At 38.6% G+C, this 15581-nt stretch overlaps 1 protein-coding gene across 2 annotated transcripts in view; it reads right to left on the bottom strand.

The window, feature by feature from the left end:
- The window catches only part of DYM (dymeclin), a 622931-nt gene that overhangs the window by 42397 nt on the left and 564953 nt on the right, over nt 1-15581 (bottom strand). The window lies entirely within an intron of this gene.

The following is a 15581-nucleotide window of genomic DNA, read 5'->3' as shown; positions in this document are numbered from 1 at the left end:
GAATGAGGGAGTGACACAAAACACAATTAAAGGATGAGAAACAGGAGCAGGCTGGGTGTAGAAGGAAGGGGGAGGCAGAAGGGGGTAGACTGTTTCACACAAAGAGATGTGAAAGACCTATTATAACGTAGGGGAAGGTGTGAGGGTCGGTGATGGGCATTGCTTGAACCTTATTCTCATCAGTATTGGCTCAAAGAGGGAATGATACACACAATCAGGTGAATATAGAAATCTATCTAACTAGACAGGAAAGGAGGAAAGGAGGAGATCAAGTAAAGTTGTGTGTGGGGGAACTGACAGATGAGAGGGCAGAGATGGAAGACAGGGGGAGATGGCGGACAGAAGCAAAACACTGTCAAGGAGGGAAAGGGTGAAAAAAGAGAGGGCAGACAGGAGAAAAATAGGATGGAGGGAAATATACAGTTAATAAGCATAGCTGTGATTGTGATGAAATCTCCCACAAAAAAGAAATGGATAGCAGAGTGAATCAAAACCCCAAATCCTACAACATGATGTTTATAAGAAGCACATCTGAAGCAGAGAGACACACACAGAGTAAAGATAAGGTGCTAGAGAGGAATTTATTATGCTTCAGCTGAAGTAAAAAAAAAAAGTAGGGGCAGCAATACTGATCTCAGACAAAGCAAAAGTAAAAATAGGCCTAATTAAAAGAGAGAACACAGGAAACGGCTTCTTGCTAAAAGGTACAATAGATAATTGTAATGGTAAGGGAATTTAAAAATCTTCCCTGTCCTTAATGCGCCTCTCTTAGAGCCCAACAAGAGAAGCTTGCTTAGGGGAGGCTTGTTTCTCACCACACCTATTGTTACTTTATAATGAGGCAGTGGGTCACCAAGGTTGTCATGTCTTCCGACCCCAGAGAAGGCTATATATATATATATATATATATCCTGAAGTAAGATTTTGCTTTGGGGCTCGTTCATGGAAAGAGTTGTGTGATTTGGCCAGATGAGACTCTGGGGAGCCAGATCTGAACACAGAGATGCTGGTGCTTCTGTCTCTGGTTACTAAAACTGTATGTATGTAGCGGTCAGACAGCTAGAAGCCCTGTCTGTTGGTCTGCTGAATCGTGTTCTTTTCTCTGTCTGTATTTTTTTCTGCTTGTAATTTCTGTTTGTGTTCTCTAAAGTCCAGGGAGCTGACTTTTCCTCTGAAATAAGTGATGATACCTACGTTTGACTAAAGTAAGGTTGCTAACCCCTTTTGGGTTGCTTCCCTTTAGAAGAGCAGAGCAGAGAGCCCGTGCCAGCAGCCAGCCTGAGTGCGCTAGAGTGCTCGCTGCTGCAACAATGAAATGATATCGATGCTGAACAAAGTGGTACAGCGTTCTTAAAGGAGAAGTGAGCTACAGGTTCATGACTGAAAAAGGGACAGCATTGTGAAATGTAAAGTGGGTAATTTTGATTATATTAAATTAAAAAAAGCTTTTGCACTAACAAAACCAATGCAAGATTATAAAGAAAGCAGAAAGCCAGGAAAGAAGTGTCTTTGATAAAGGCTTCATTTCTCAAATATATAGAAAACTCAGCAAAATTTATAAGAATATAAGGCATTCCCCAATTGATAAATGGTCAAAGTTTGTGAATAGGCAGTTTTCAGATGAAGAAATCAAAGCTATCTGTAGTTATATGAAGAATTGCTCTAAATCACTTTGGATTAGAGAAATGCAAATAAAAACAACTCTGAGGTAATGCCTCACACTTATCAGATTGGCTAATAAGACAAAAAAAGGAAAATGATAAATCTTGGAGAGGATATGGGTAAATTGGAACACTAATGTACTTCTGGTAGAGTTGTGAACTGATCCAATCATTCTGAAGAGTAATTTGGAAATATGCCAAGTGCAACCAAAGTGCAACCAAACTTTGCACACCCTTTGATCCAGCAATGACACTACTAGGTCTGTATCCCAAAGAGGTCATAAAAAAAGGGAAGAGGACATACATATGCAAAATCATTTACAACAGCCCTTTTTGTGGTGGCAAAATATCAGAAATAAAGGGATTCCCCATCAATTGGGGAATGGCTGAACAAGCTGTGGTATATGAATGTGATGAAAAGGCAGATTTCAGAAAAACTTGATGCAAAGTGAAATGAGCAGAATTAGGAAAATATTGTACACAGTACCAAGAGCATTGTGTGATGATCAGCTATGAAGGATCTGTTCTCAGCAACACAATGATCCAAGACAAGAACAAAGGACTCACAAAGCAAAATGCTATTCACATCCAGATAAAGAACTGATGGATTCTGAATGCAGATTCAAACATACTTTTTTCACTTATTTTATTGTTTTTCACATTTTCTCCTTTTTGATCTTTTTTTTTCTAAAAGTGTGATTAATATAGAAATATGTTTTACATGATAGCACATGCTTAGGAAGAGGGGAGGGAGAAAAATTTGGAATTCAAAATCTCGTAAAAATGAATGCTAGAATTTGTCTTGACATGTAATAGGGAAAAAAATAAAATAAAATTTAAAAAAAAGTAGGAGGAAGGGGAAAAACCCATATGAAGGTAATATGATTAAAGGTATAAGGGGAAACAAACCTCCAAATTAAGATGTACTCTCAAACTTTAGTTCAAGGTTAAGAAAAATCAGTCCCTATAATGAAAGATAACAGACATGAGTCTTCCTGATTCTAAGCCCGGTGCTATATCCACTGTGCCACCTAATTGCACTTCTAGTGGTGATTTAAAGCAAAACCAAACCAAGCAAAATAAAAAATGCCTTTTTAATTAAATTCTATAATATGTGGAGTACTGAAGTGGGCAGGCAAGCATAGCCCTTACCTTTGAGAAATTTATTTAGAGTCTACATAAAGAGACCAGATGGAAAAGCCACCAATTTCCTATGAAACTGAGATATTTACACTTAAGTATCTTATCAAATGTCAGAACAGGAGAGCAAAAGAGGCAGAGCTGGAAAGAGATAAAACGTCCTAAAAATGCACTGAAGTGTTTTGTTTATCAACTTTGTTGAACTGGGAACACTGTGCCTGAGCATCAAGTTTAGTTTCGCCGTGGACATGCAGGCATGAAAAACTCGGTGTTCTTTCACTGGAACTGACCTGATCCAAGGACTAGTGTTTGTGGGAGTAGCTGTTAACTGTGCTGATGATGACACTGTGTGGGCTCTAATACTGTACTGAAAACAAACCGGGGAAGTATAAAGTGTGGGCCAAGGAATACAAGGACAGAAAATGATCAAACATTCACTGAATATCTACTATGTAACAAACACTTAGCTAGACTATTAGGATACAGAGATAAAAGTGAAAGAGCACCTGTCCTCCTTCAGGAGGTAATATGTCACCAGGGAAAATAACGTGTACATACTTCTAAAAGAGATACAAGGTAATTTTGGGAGCTACAGCAGTAGCAGCTTGAGGAAGGAGACAAAGACTTCATTCAGAAGGGGGGAACCTTACTGAATCTTGAAAGAAACTAAGGATTTTAAGAGGCAGAGATGAAAAGGGAGATAACTCCAGATACAGCCATAGCAAATGCAAAGATATGAAGATGGGATATAGGAGTCTTATGTCTGAGAGACAATAAGAAGGCTGGTCTGACTGTGTTCTAGAGTATGTGAAGTAATGTAAAATACTACGTATACTGCTGAAATGATTTTTTCTAGCATTCCCAAAGAGACAACTGATAATGTAACCATTTGGGAATGATTTAGAAAAAAAACCCTTATGATGATGATGTCCAGGACTTTAAAAGTTTGGAGCCTTTCTGATATGCAAGGAAGAGAGTGAAGACTAAATGAGAAATGTATTACTAGACTGAGTGTCACCTGGAGCACCTCTCCATGTTTAATTTCATCAAACCATGGTACAATAATTCCAGATGTAAAAGTGATGGCTAAGGATGGAGTACAGGCTATCTTATTACAAGACACTCAATACATAAAGTAGACCGTGGTCCTTTTTCAGTGGGGCAACCTCATTCAACAAATGTGGAATCCTTTTGGTTTTATCTGGACATGCTGCAGATGGGATACAGGAGTGGTATGAGATTGAGACAGAGAAATGTGAGATTATTGGAGAGTTTACTTATATTGAAAAAAGGAACATTCTGAGGATATGATAGTTGAATGTTTGGATGTTGAACAGTCGATTTCATGTAGTACACAAAATGCAACTGACAGCATCAATATGAAGTTCCTGATTACCTCACAGAAGGCAGAGAAGGTCTACAATTTTGTTTCAAGGCTGGAGAAGTTGCTGTAATCAAGAGAATGAGAAAGATGGTTCCTAGAAATCTATGGCATTTCCCATTTGAGGACTTATGGATGGTGAGACAGATTATCCATACATAAATTGGAGTTCTTGGTTTAGAAGCTGGCTCTCACTGATTAAGTTCTATGTATGGAAATCAATTTTAAGTTGTAATAGACAATAATTCACTGACATATCTTTACCAGCATTAAGTTGGATGCTGTCTGCCAGAAAGAGATAGCAGCAGTAACTGACAAGTGCAATGTGCAAAATCATCCTGGAAAGACAGAAACAGATACAGAGGTCCTGTCCCATAGTCTATGTGGATCCAGAGCTCAGTGATATTCATGGAAAGAGGGACTTGTGACCTTTGTCACAAGGAAGTGCAATCTGAAAGTCTGAAATTCCTCTTTTTGGAGGTGGGAAGGTAGGGCAATTGGGGTTAAGTGACTTGTTCAAGGTCATATGGCTAGTTTTTTGTGTATTAAGTGTCTGAGGCCGGATTTGAACTCAGGTCCTCCTGACTCCAGGGCCAGTGCTCTATTCGCTGCATCACCTAGCCGCCCCAATTCTGAAATTTCTACCAGAGAATGTGCCATCAGGTCTGTTAACTTTATTGCACTGAACCACTCTTTTTGCCTCAGTGGTCTTTGGAATATTGGTCAAGAGTGCCTGTCATAAAAGGGTATGAGAAACAATACAAGCCAAGAAGCTTTTGACTTCTGGGAACTCAAGCTTTGTTCTTTACAGGGTGCCTTACTGTTGAAGCAACGGCAGAAGCTGAGGCTAGACAACGGGGTACTGTGCTGGACTGCAATTCATCTTGTACATACTTTCAGGAAGCTATTGGTGCTATTCAAAGCATTTTATTCTGCGACCATGAAAACACTAAATGGTGATTTTGGATGTTCAGGTCAGAAAATACTAGAGCTTAGTACGGAAAAGATCTTACTGGTTCCAAATGACAGTATATATCCACAAGAAGTACAAAATTTATGCAAGATATATTTGAAGGAAAGGGCCATAGCTACAAGATACACACTTGAATTTAAGCACTAGCAAGCTATTGGTCCTTATGGGGTATAGACTTTTTGAGTCTAAAAGAACATAGGAAAAATGTCAGCAATATATTTGTGATGACTCATCATTTCATCTAGTATGTATGAATATACCTACACAGGATGCTTTTATAATTGTTAAGGTGTTATAGGACAAGTCTTTCTCTGTACATGATTTCCCTGCCAGGACTGATCTGGACCAAGTGTAGAGACTTTGGAAGCAAGTTACTTAAGGAAGTGTTGGTTTTGGTGAAACCGAGAAATCTAGAACCACATCTTAACACCCTCAGAAGGAAGCAAACCACAGTATGAGTGTTTCAATTGTATACTGCTCAAGAAGGGATCAAGGAAATGAAGTCTGAACAATAGGTGCTGAGGTCTCAACATGTCATTTCTAGTGTTGACCTACAATGTTACCAAGAACGATGCTATAGACTTTACTTTGTAGTTGCTCAAGTTTGGGTGAGAGCCACATTTGCCCACAGACTTATACTTTGAATTCTCAAAAGACAGAGGACACAGAATTAAAATCAGTAGGTCTTTCAGCTGAAAGAGGCTTACTGGTTAGCTATGACCTCAGCTCAGAAAAGCTCTGACAGAAATAAACAATGCCATGATGCTCAAGTTCATTGTCAAGATTTTCAATAAGGTGTTACTGAAGACACAAGAAGGTAGACTAATATAAGAGACATTCCATACCAGGTAGTATCATGTATTTGAAAGACTTGACAACTTGCCAGGCCCTAGAAAACAGCTGGAAAAAACCCTGAAAAGTGAACAAATTGCAACTTATTGGTGAGTCAGTTGGACTCCATGGTGAGGAGGGGAGGAATATGGAGAGTTAGCTATGTAGATTCTAAAAAGAAGACCTGACGCATCAGAGCTCTTGCAGAAAGACTGTCAGATCTGGATAATATGCTTGCGCACAGGAGGTATGTATTTGGTTACTGTACACAACGCTGTTATGTGATGCTAAATATTTTAGTGATGTACTGAGATTTGTGTCCTTTAATATATTTTCATGTTGTCACAATACTATTTTGTGCTATAAATTGTCACATACATTAAAGCTACTTTCATGTAGTTTTTCTATATCAAGTACATGCAAGTTACTACATAGTAGGACATAATTTGTTAATTTGTGTCGTTTAGGCTCTATGCTTGTAAATGTCCTTGCCAGCCTGCAATCCGGACTTTCTCTGCTGTGCCCTCAGAAACCTCTTCATCCTGGAAGGTTCCTCCAAGCCGGGGTTTCACACACTGCCCAGAAGCCTCTCTCTGGTGGGATAGCTCCTCTCTCCCTTTAAGCAGGGCACCCAGGTTCACCCTGTCTCTTTCCCTCAAGGCTGCACTATGGATTTTCTCTATCCTGCAACCACGCTTCAGTCCCTACTCCCTTCAATGTCTTTCTTCCAGGTTTTGTTTGTGTATTGGCTTTCCTTACTAGAATGTAAGCTTTTGGAGGACGCAGACACTTTCTGCTTGCACATGCATCCCCAGTACTTAGTTCAGTGCTCGGTACATGGTAAGGGCTTAATAAATGCCTGTTGACTGACTGACCCTATGTAATTTGTTGGGGCTATTCATTCTTTATTGGAGGAAGAATACAGGGAAAAAGCAAGGCTGTTTAATGGCTGAACTGCAGCTTACAGTCAAAGATGCTGACAGATACGCATACAGAGGCAGGAACGCTACACCTGGCTTTTGTTCCAGTTGCTCTTAGCTAGGTTTGGGGGCTCATAGTCTCTGGTGGTGACTCAGAGGCTTAAGCTTGCCTTTTTTGAGGAGAGGCTTTATAGTCACAGCACCCTAACAGAAGAGTGTCAAAGGTCCTCCTAAGGAAATGAAATGCACAAGCTGGTATTGGAATCAGGAGGCTAGTAGAGTGGCATGTGGAAGATGTTCTACAATCCATGGGGAAGCAGCATAGTCATGGCACCTAGCATAAAGAAGAAATGTGACATGACTCCCCAGGTGTGAGACCCGTAGAAATCAGTGTCCAACAGGGAACACGACTTTCTGCATGAAACTCATTCTTCCAGTTATTAGTGCTACCTCTCTCCTTGAATTACTTATCTGTATACAGTGCCTTGCGCACAGTAATGCTTAATAAATGTTAGTTGAATTGAAACAACAAAGAGCCTTGCCCCCATTTCTATAGCAACCTAATCTCAAGGTTTATCACAGAGGAACTATGACATTTGGATGTTAATATCTCAGCACCTAGTGATAGGAGAAAGTAGAAATGATATTTATAAGGGATGAGGTTGGGGAAGAAAAGATATATCTGACCAAATATGCACAGAACAAATTCATGCTGAAGTGAATTAATTCTGACGATAATGAGAGATTCGTTTTCAAGATATCTCAAAGACAGGAAGATACCAAAAGAATAGAAAAAAAAATCACTGATCATGGTACCCTGAATTAAGGTGCCTGAGAAAACACCAGCAATTATTGGCCTGCATATCTATTTTTTGATCTTCGCAAAACCTTATGACACTGGTTTATACACATATTGAGAGTAATTCTTAGTGAAAATGCTTCTCTTTTGGATTATCCTTTATTCTAGAATAGAGGCTGAGCTCCCTGATCTCTTAAGATCTTTACTACTTCCACAATTTCTAGGGAAGGGGCAATTTCAAGTGCCACCTTCTACATAAAGTCATTCCTTATTCCACTAGCTGCTAGTGTCTTCCTCTCAATATGATCCCGTATCTACTTTTTATATACATTATCTGCCCCGGGTAGGCTGTAAACTCCTTAAACACAAGAGATTGTTTTGCTTCTGTCTTTGTATTTCTACATAGCCCTTCACACATAGCAGGTGCTTAATATATATATTTTCTTTTTAAGCAATCAGGGTTAAATAACTTGCTCAAAGTTACACAGCCAGTTATTTCTGGGTGTAGTGCTAAGTATCTGAGCCTGGATTTGATCCCCAGGTCATCCTGACACTGGAGCCCGTGCTCTTACTCGCTGAGCCACCTGGCCGCCTCTAAGCAATTGGGGTTAAGTAACTTGCTCAAGGTTACACGGCCAGATGTTTGTGGGTGGGTAATAAGTGTCTGAGCCCGGATTCGATCCACATGTCATCCCGACACTGGAGCTGGTGCTCTTACTCGCTGTGCTACCTGGCTGCCCCCTTAAAATATATTTTTAAAATTAAAAGACTGAAGTTATTAAAGGGAAACTAGTCCAGGGCAGAAGACTTTGGTCTATTTCTTCTTTTGCTCATGGACAGAGTAAACAAAGCTGTGGCATCTCTATGATAATTACATTTTCATTATGATAGAGAGTGAGAGAAGAGAACAAGAAAGTATATATATGTATGCATAGGGTATGCTAGAAGGCTGCATAGGGAAATTATAGCATTGACATGACATGTTAATTTTTGAAATGCACCAAGGTGAAGGTCTCAGCTATTGACTAGCATGCTTAGCAAGATGAGTGTCCAAGTGTCCACCTGTCATTCATTTAACTTCCTTTTCCACCAATAACTGAGTACTAAAGGTCTTGTTCTATTCTTTTTTCCTCCTACTGACTCCATTCTAATGGGTCTCCGTCTTTCTGATATGGTTTCCTCTAGCTGACTGACCTCTGTTTACTTTTAGGTTCATTTCAGTCGTAGTTGCTGCTGAGGGCAGCTGCCAGTTCTGATATCTTCCTATCTCCAGATTAAGCATGTTGCCTGGATGGCTTGCCAAATTTACATTTCTCTTGCCCCCACCTCTTAAAATGTAAAAGAATTAGAAAAAGAGCCTGGGAGAAAGTTTGCATAATTGCAAAGGAAGATGTATTACTTAAATGTGAACATTTCAATCTTACATTGCCAACTTGGTAAGCATTAGAAAATGATAACAATGACCTAGAAAAAGAGACAGACGTACTGTCACCAATTGTTAACTTTTTGATCAGAAAGCCCAGGAAGTGAACTCTTATCTATGTTCAGTTCAGGACATGCCAAATAATGCCCCATTCAGTCTCTGGACTTTTGGCTCTGTAATCTTTGATGGCTGGGAAATGCACACAGTGACTGACGTACTTTCTTTCAGTCCCCCTGAAATAATGATAAAAATCTCAATAAATGATGAACCTTGTGGTTGGGGATGACTAGCTGCTCATAAAAATCAAGATGCAAAAATTAACTGGTATTATACTGTAGATGGTTGGTGTCAAAAACAGTCTCAACTGCCCATGCATCCTACACATAAAAACATACACCAATGGTGGTGTACTTTGTTGGCATTTGTACCAGTTGTTAACTTTTTGGAAAGGAAAAGAATGTTCTGGGGCTAATAATTACTACTTAGAAAGTACGAACTCGGTCTGTTTGCCCCTTCAGGTTACAGAGACAAAGAGGATTGTCCCAAGCCTTAAGTATAGCTCAGTAAACACTCTGACAAACAGATGCAAAGGGATTTTTAGTCTCTGTTATGCCATTATATTATGAAGAGCCCAAATAAATATTTAAAATCCTAAGTAAAAAATAATTTTAAAGTCTATTAAGAAATTTGGATACTGGGCCAAAATTTGCATGCAATTTTCAGATGTACACAGTTTACTTCTGAAATGAAATTATTCTTTTTTTTTAAAGGCAGCCTTTCTGAAATGATTGAAACTGAAATAATTTCGGCTTCAGTTTCTCTGGTCTCTTTACCTGTAAACACATTTTTACTACTCATGTTCTCCACATAGTTCTCATCCTGTCTTTTGGTAGCTATTAACTTTCCCTTAAGTCAATTTATGACCAAAGATTGAAACATAACAAAACAGTGACCACATCACTAGGTGTTGTGATACATGTCTGTATATCTGTAGAAAATGAGACTTTTTAAATCTTGCTGTGCTTTTACTGTACCTGTATAGTACAAGACTGGCTATGTTCCTGTTTGAAAGTATTGAATAGGGGGTGGCCAGGTGGCACAGTGAGTAAGAGCGTCGGCCCTGGAGTCAGGAGACCTGGGCTTGGTTCCGGCCTCAGATACTTAGCACCCACACAAAATCACTGGCCGTGTAACCTTGAGCAAGTTACTTAACCCCAATTGCTTTAAAAAAAAAAAAAAGAAAGTACTGAATAGCTTAAGGTATACTTAAAATATTGTGCAAGTTAGACAAATCAATGTCAAACTAGGTAGACTGATGGAGTTAAAAAACAAAATTTTTTTCTTCTGATTTGGTCATTTTAAGATGATTCTTTTTCATGTGTTTTACATGATTGCACATGTATAACCTATATCAGATTGCTTAATGTCTCAGGGAGGAGGGAAGAGAGGAAAAAAAGGATAAAAACTGGAACTCGAAACTTAAAAAATCCAAAAATTGTTTTTACATGTAATTGGAGGGGAAAATAAAATATTATTTTAAAGAAGATAATTCTTTTTCAGCATATCACTGAAATACAATCAGAAGACTAGTCTACAATATTTGTACAGTTCACTAAAAACAGAAGGCTTGCTTTATCGTTTCTTTCCCACACACTCCCTTTCAAAGCATTAATTGCTAATTTTTCATTCATTATGATGTTCTCTCCCACAGTGTTATGGGTAACACTTGTAATTACATTTAAAAAATTTAAAGAGACAAAATAAGGTGCTTTTTATGTGGGATGTATAAGGGGAGGTGACAAGGAGAATCTCAGCTGATAAGAACTCATGTTTCTATTTTATTGAGGACTGATTCTTCACACAGAAATTCCATTCATTCAAATTTCTGTCACTTCTAACACTAGACATTTTAGTCTTTCGACTTCTTATAAAAAGCATAATTGCTTCCCAGAACAGTTGGACAAATTCACTATTTCAATAGTGCATTAGTGCCTGTCTTCCCAAAGCTCCCCTAACATTGACTATTTTTACTTTTTGTCATCTTGCCAATTTGCTGGGTGTAAGGTGAAACTTCAGGGTTGATTTGGTTTGTATTTCTCTTATCATTAGTGATTTAGAGCATTCTTTTATCTGGCTACTAAAAGTCTGAAAATTCTTTTGAGAAGTATTTATTCATCTCCTTTGCCCACTTAATCATGGCTTTTGGTCTTATATATTTATTCCCTATATATCCTGGATATTGAATTCTTATTGGAGAAATTTGATGTAAAGATTTTTACACAACTGAATTGCCCTTTTTTAATCTAGTTGCATTAATTTTGTTCTTGCAAAAGCTTTTTAATTTCGTGAAATTTAAATGATCCATTTTGCCTTAAGCATCTTCCTCTGTTTCTGGTTTGGTTAAGAATTCTCTCCCTGGCAACAGTTGTAAAAGATACCTCCAACCATTTCCCTCCCATTAAAAAAAAATGTGGCTTCTTATGTTTGAGTACCCATTTGGTACTTATTGGGATAGAAGATGATAGTCTAGACTCTAAGTTTTGTTCTAACTCTTTTTCAATTTTCTCTAGGAATGCTTTCTTGTGGACTTTTATTTTGATAGTACTTGATTCTTCTGGTGTTCTTTCAATGTTTATTCATGCAAACAAGGCACAGATAAAGGAGAGACCATTTTTGGATGGGAGAATGAGTAAAGGCTTTATGGAAGAAGAGAGGATGATCTTAAATTAGTCATAGGTAGACTTCTAGAGGCCATGGGATCACACATAACTCTCCAGTATGTCATGTGTGGTGCTTGAAGCAAGCACTAAGGGGAAAAAAGTCAGAGGTTCTATGTTCATGCCCTGGAGCTAGTCTTCATAATGTAGATGAACTTGAATGAGGCATTTTGCCTCTATAAACTGAAGTAAAATGAAAAGATTGGACATGATTTCCTCTGAAGTCCCTTTCACCCCCAAGTTTATGATCCTATAATTTCTATGAAAAACTTAAGTCACTAGTCAAAGTATCTTGTGACTTAAAGTCACTACAGTCCCTTGAATTCTAGTCAGTCTTCATTATCATCACAGATTCATTGAGTGTCCAATATATATGGATTACATTGTGGTAGGCACTGGGGACACAAGTAAAAGGCATACAGTTGCTGTCTTTACGGAGCTTAAAATCTAGCTGGGAAGACAGAGTAGGTATATGTTCACATGTACATGTATGAACACATGCTATAATATGAAATTACAAGTAGCATACGCTAAACGTCCAATCAGTGGTAGAGATAGCAACTGCAATAGAAGTGAGAAGAACTGATCACTTACATCAGGGGGTGATTGAGGAAGGCCACAAGGAAGAGTTCAAACACGAAATGAGTCTTGAAAGGTAAGATTTAGATAAGGAAAAAAGGAGGTAATGAAAACATTCCAGGAAGGCCACAAGAACATGATGTTTGTAAGAAACAATGAGCAGGAGCAGGAACCAGAACGATTTATACAATAACAACATTGTAAAGCCTAACGACTCTGATCAATGCAATGACTAGTCATGATTCCCGAGTACTGATAATGAATAATGTTACATACCTCCTGACAGAGAGGTGGTGGACACAGAATGAGACACAAATTTTTTGGATATGGACAATGAGGGAATTAATTTTGCTCGACTATGCGTATTTGTTATAAGGATTTTGTTTTTCTTTTTCCCCAGTGGTGGTGATGGGGGTGGTAGGAGGTGGCCAAGGGGATAGGAGGGAAAATCAATGCTTGTTTAATGTAAAAACATTTTTAAAAAGAAACAATAAGGAGAATGGCCTTTTGGGGAAGGTTTGTGTAAGGGAATAGTAGGAGATGCAGCTGGAAAGGAAGGTCTGATTTAGTTAGTGAAGGGCCTTGAATGTCAGATATGAATTTGAATTTGATCCTGTGGGAAATAAGGAAGGATTTCTATCAAGGAGATAGGCGGCACATAGAAAGTGGACAGTGTCTTCTGAATGTCACGATGCATGTGAATTTTTGTGGGTGTCAATATAACAATTCTTGTTTTCTGTCAAAAAGCTCAAGCTATTACCCATTTGAAATAAATATCTTAATAACAATACTGTAGTGATTGCTAGCTTATTTTATTTTATTTTTTGCCTTTTTTTTTTTTTTTGGAGGGCAATTGGGGTTAAGTAACTTGCCCAAGGTTACACGGCTAGTATTTTTGTGTGGGCGTTAAGTGTCTCAGGCCGGAACCGAAATTGGGTCCTTCCGACTCCAGGGCCGGCGCTTTACTCACTGTGCCACCTAGCCACCCCTTGCTTATTTTAACCTATATAGCTTCAAATGCCAAAAAAATTCTTCAGGAAATAGAATCTGACTCTACAAATAGATGCAAGAGAAGACCACATTTGGAGGCCGAGGACCCAAGCTGGAATTCTAGCTCTGCCACTCCCTCCCTCCCTATGTGACCTTGGGCAAGTGACCTCACTTTTCTGGTTCCCATTTTCCCGATTGATTTGTAATTTGGCTTAGATGACCTCCTAGGTCCCTCTGAGCTCTAAAGTTATGATCTCATAATTAAAAAGTTATACCAGTGTGAACGAAGACAAATATGGTACAGCAGAAAAAGCAAAGCCATGATAGCTAATGTCACTCACACTTTGTCTCTCTGGGCCTTTATTTCTCGCCTAGTAGAATGAGGATAATGATTGCTCAATCTCACTAGGGTTGTTAAGAAAGCACTATGTAACTATAAATTGCTATTATTATTGTTTTAACCCTAATGGAAACATGGAAAACACATTGGGGATTTGAGGGAAGGACTTAATTTTCATCCCATTTCATTTTGTCACTTAAGTTTGAAGAAACTAATAAAAAAAGAAAAGAATAAAATGTCATGGATTGACTTAAATGGCAATTTAACTAAATACACATGGGATTTCCAAGACTTTTCAGAACTACAAATATTACAGAATTTCATTATCACACTGGATACTAGGGTAACAAAATGAAATATCCACGTTATCAGTTTTCCTTAGTGTGATGAGAAGCACAGCACACACGGGACAAGAGGGATAGAATTTAACCTACAGTACAACCAAACACAGGAATTAGAATGGACAAACATTTACCGAACCCAATTTTCTCTTTAAATGCAAGAGGTAAAATTCCAAAATACTCATGAGAATTCAAATGTTATCAATTACTAACAGACACTAATTATACTGTATTGTAGATAGAAGATTTAAATTCAAATAATTAAAGTGGGTAACAAAAGTATAAATTAATTGGTCTTTCCTGAATTGCCGATAGCACTTTTATAAGAACAATGAATTTGGAGTTGGAAGTCACTTATTCCTTATTGCCTGTGTTATCTTGAGCAAATGATTTAACCTCTCTGGGCCTCAACCTCCTTAGCAGGGAAATGAATAGGTTGGCTCTGATGATCTTTAAGGTCCCTTCCCTTTAAACTCTGCCTCAAATACAACAGGTCTCAAAGTGAACTTAGAATCTTTCTTTCTGTCTGCTCCTCTTCCTAAATTTCCTGACTCTTGATCATTGCTTCAGCAACCTCGACTCAAAATCTTGGAGTCATCGTCAACTTTTCCCTGTTCCTCACCTCCTGAAGAGCTAATCAGCTACTAAGGTCTGTCTCCTTAGTATCTTTTTTGTCTTTCCCCTTCCTCCTTTCTATTCCCAGAGTCCTTCCAAGGACTCCCCCTTCCTGGCCCCTTTTTAATTCAAACCCCTCATTTACTTCTGATTTAGACAATCATAGTAGTTTCCTTATTGCTTCGAGTCTTTCCCTTCTCTAAACTATACTTCATACCACTAAAAAATAATTTCCTAACGCACGGATCTGTTTGTATCACTGCCCTCTTAGAAATCTTTCAGTCACTCCTCCTGCCTACCAAATGAAACCCAAACTTTTTACCCAGGCATTTACAGAATGCCAGACCTTCGAAATAGGAAGGGATTGAGAGGTCATCTAGTCTCACCTGTGCTTGAACAAAAATCCCCTCAGCAGTATCCCTGGGCCCCTTGACCTGCCTTCAAACTGCCCTTTTTCAGCTTATTTTATTTTACATGATTTTTAATGTTTCAGTCAAACTGGGCTATTAATTGTTTTTTGATCTTATCAGGTCTTCTGGTATCACTGTCCTGCCTAGTACGGCCTCTGTCCACATCACCTACTGAAAACCCTTCTCTTTCCAGGGACAGGTGCCACCTCCTCTATAAGGCCTTACCCCAGCCAGAAGGGGTTATTCCCTGCCCACGCACTATCTCATCTGCTTCACAAGCTTTCCTAGGCATTTATCACTCTGCCTTGTGTTCTGGTTATCTATGTTCAAGCTTGATCCCCTAATCTGTCTGTAAGCTCTCTGATGCATTCTCTCATTTTCATCTTTGCATGCTAAGTATCTAGCATACTACAGATAGTAGGTGCTTAGTAAGTTTGTGGAATTGAATTAAAGTTAATTAA

The sequence above is a fragment of the Petaurus breviceps genome, unplaced genomic scaffold (genome assembly GCF_028583685.1).
Source record: "Petaurus breviceps papuanus isolate PSGF00001 unplaced genomic scaffold, PetGlider_PUasm1.0 131, whole genome shotgun sequence".
Taxonomy (NCBI): domain Eukaryota; kingdom Metazoa; phylum Chordata; class Mammalia; order Diprotodontia; family Petauridae; genus Petaurus; species Petaurus breviceps.
The sequence above is the reverse complement of the archived record's forward strand: the minus strand, read 5'-3'. Positions and strand labels throughout refer to the sequence as shown.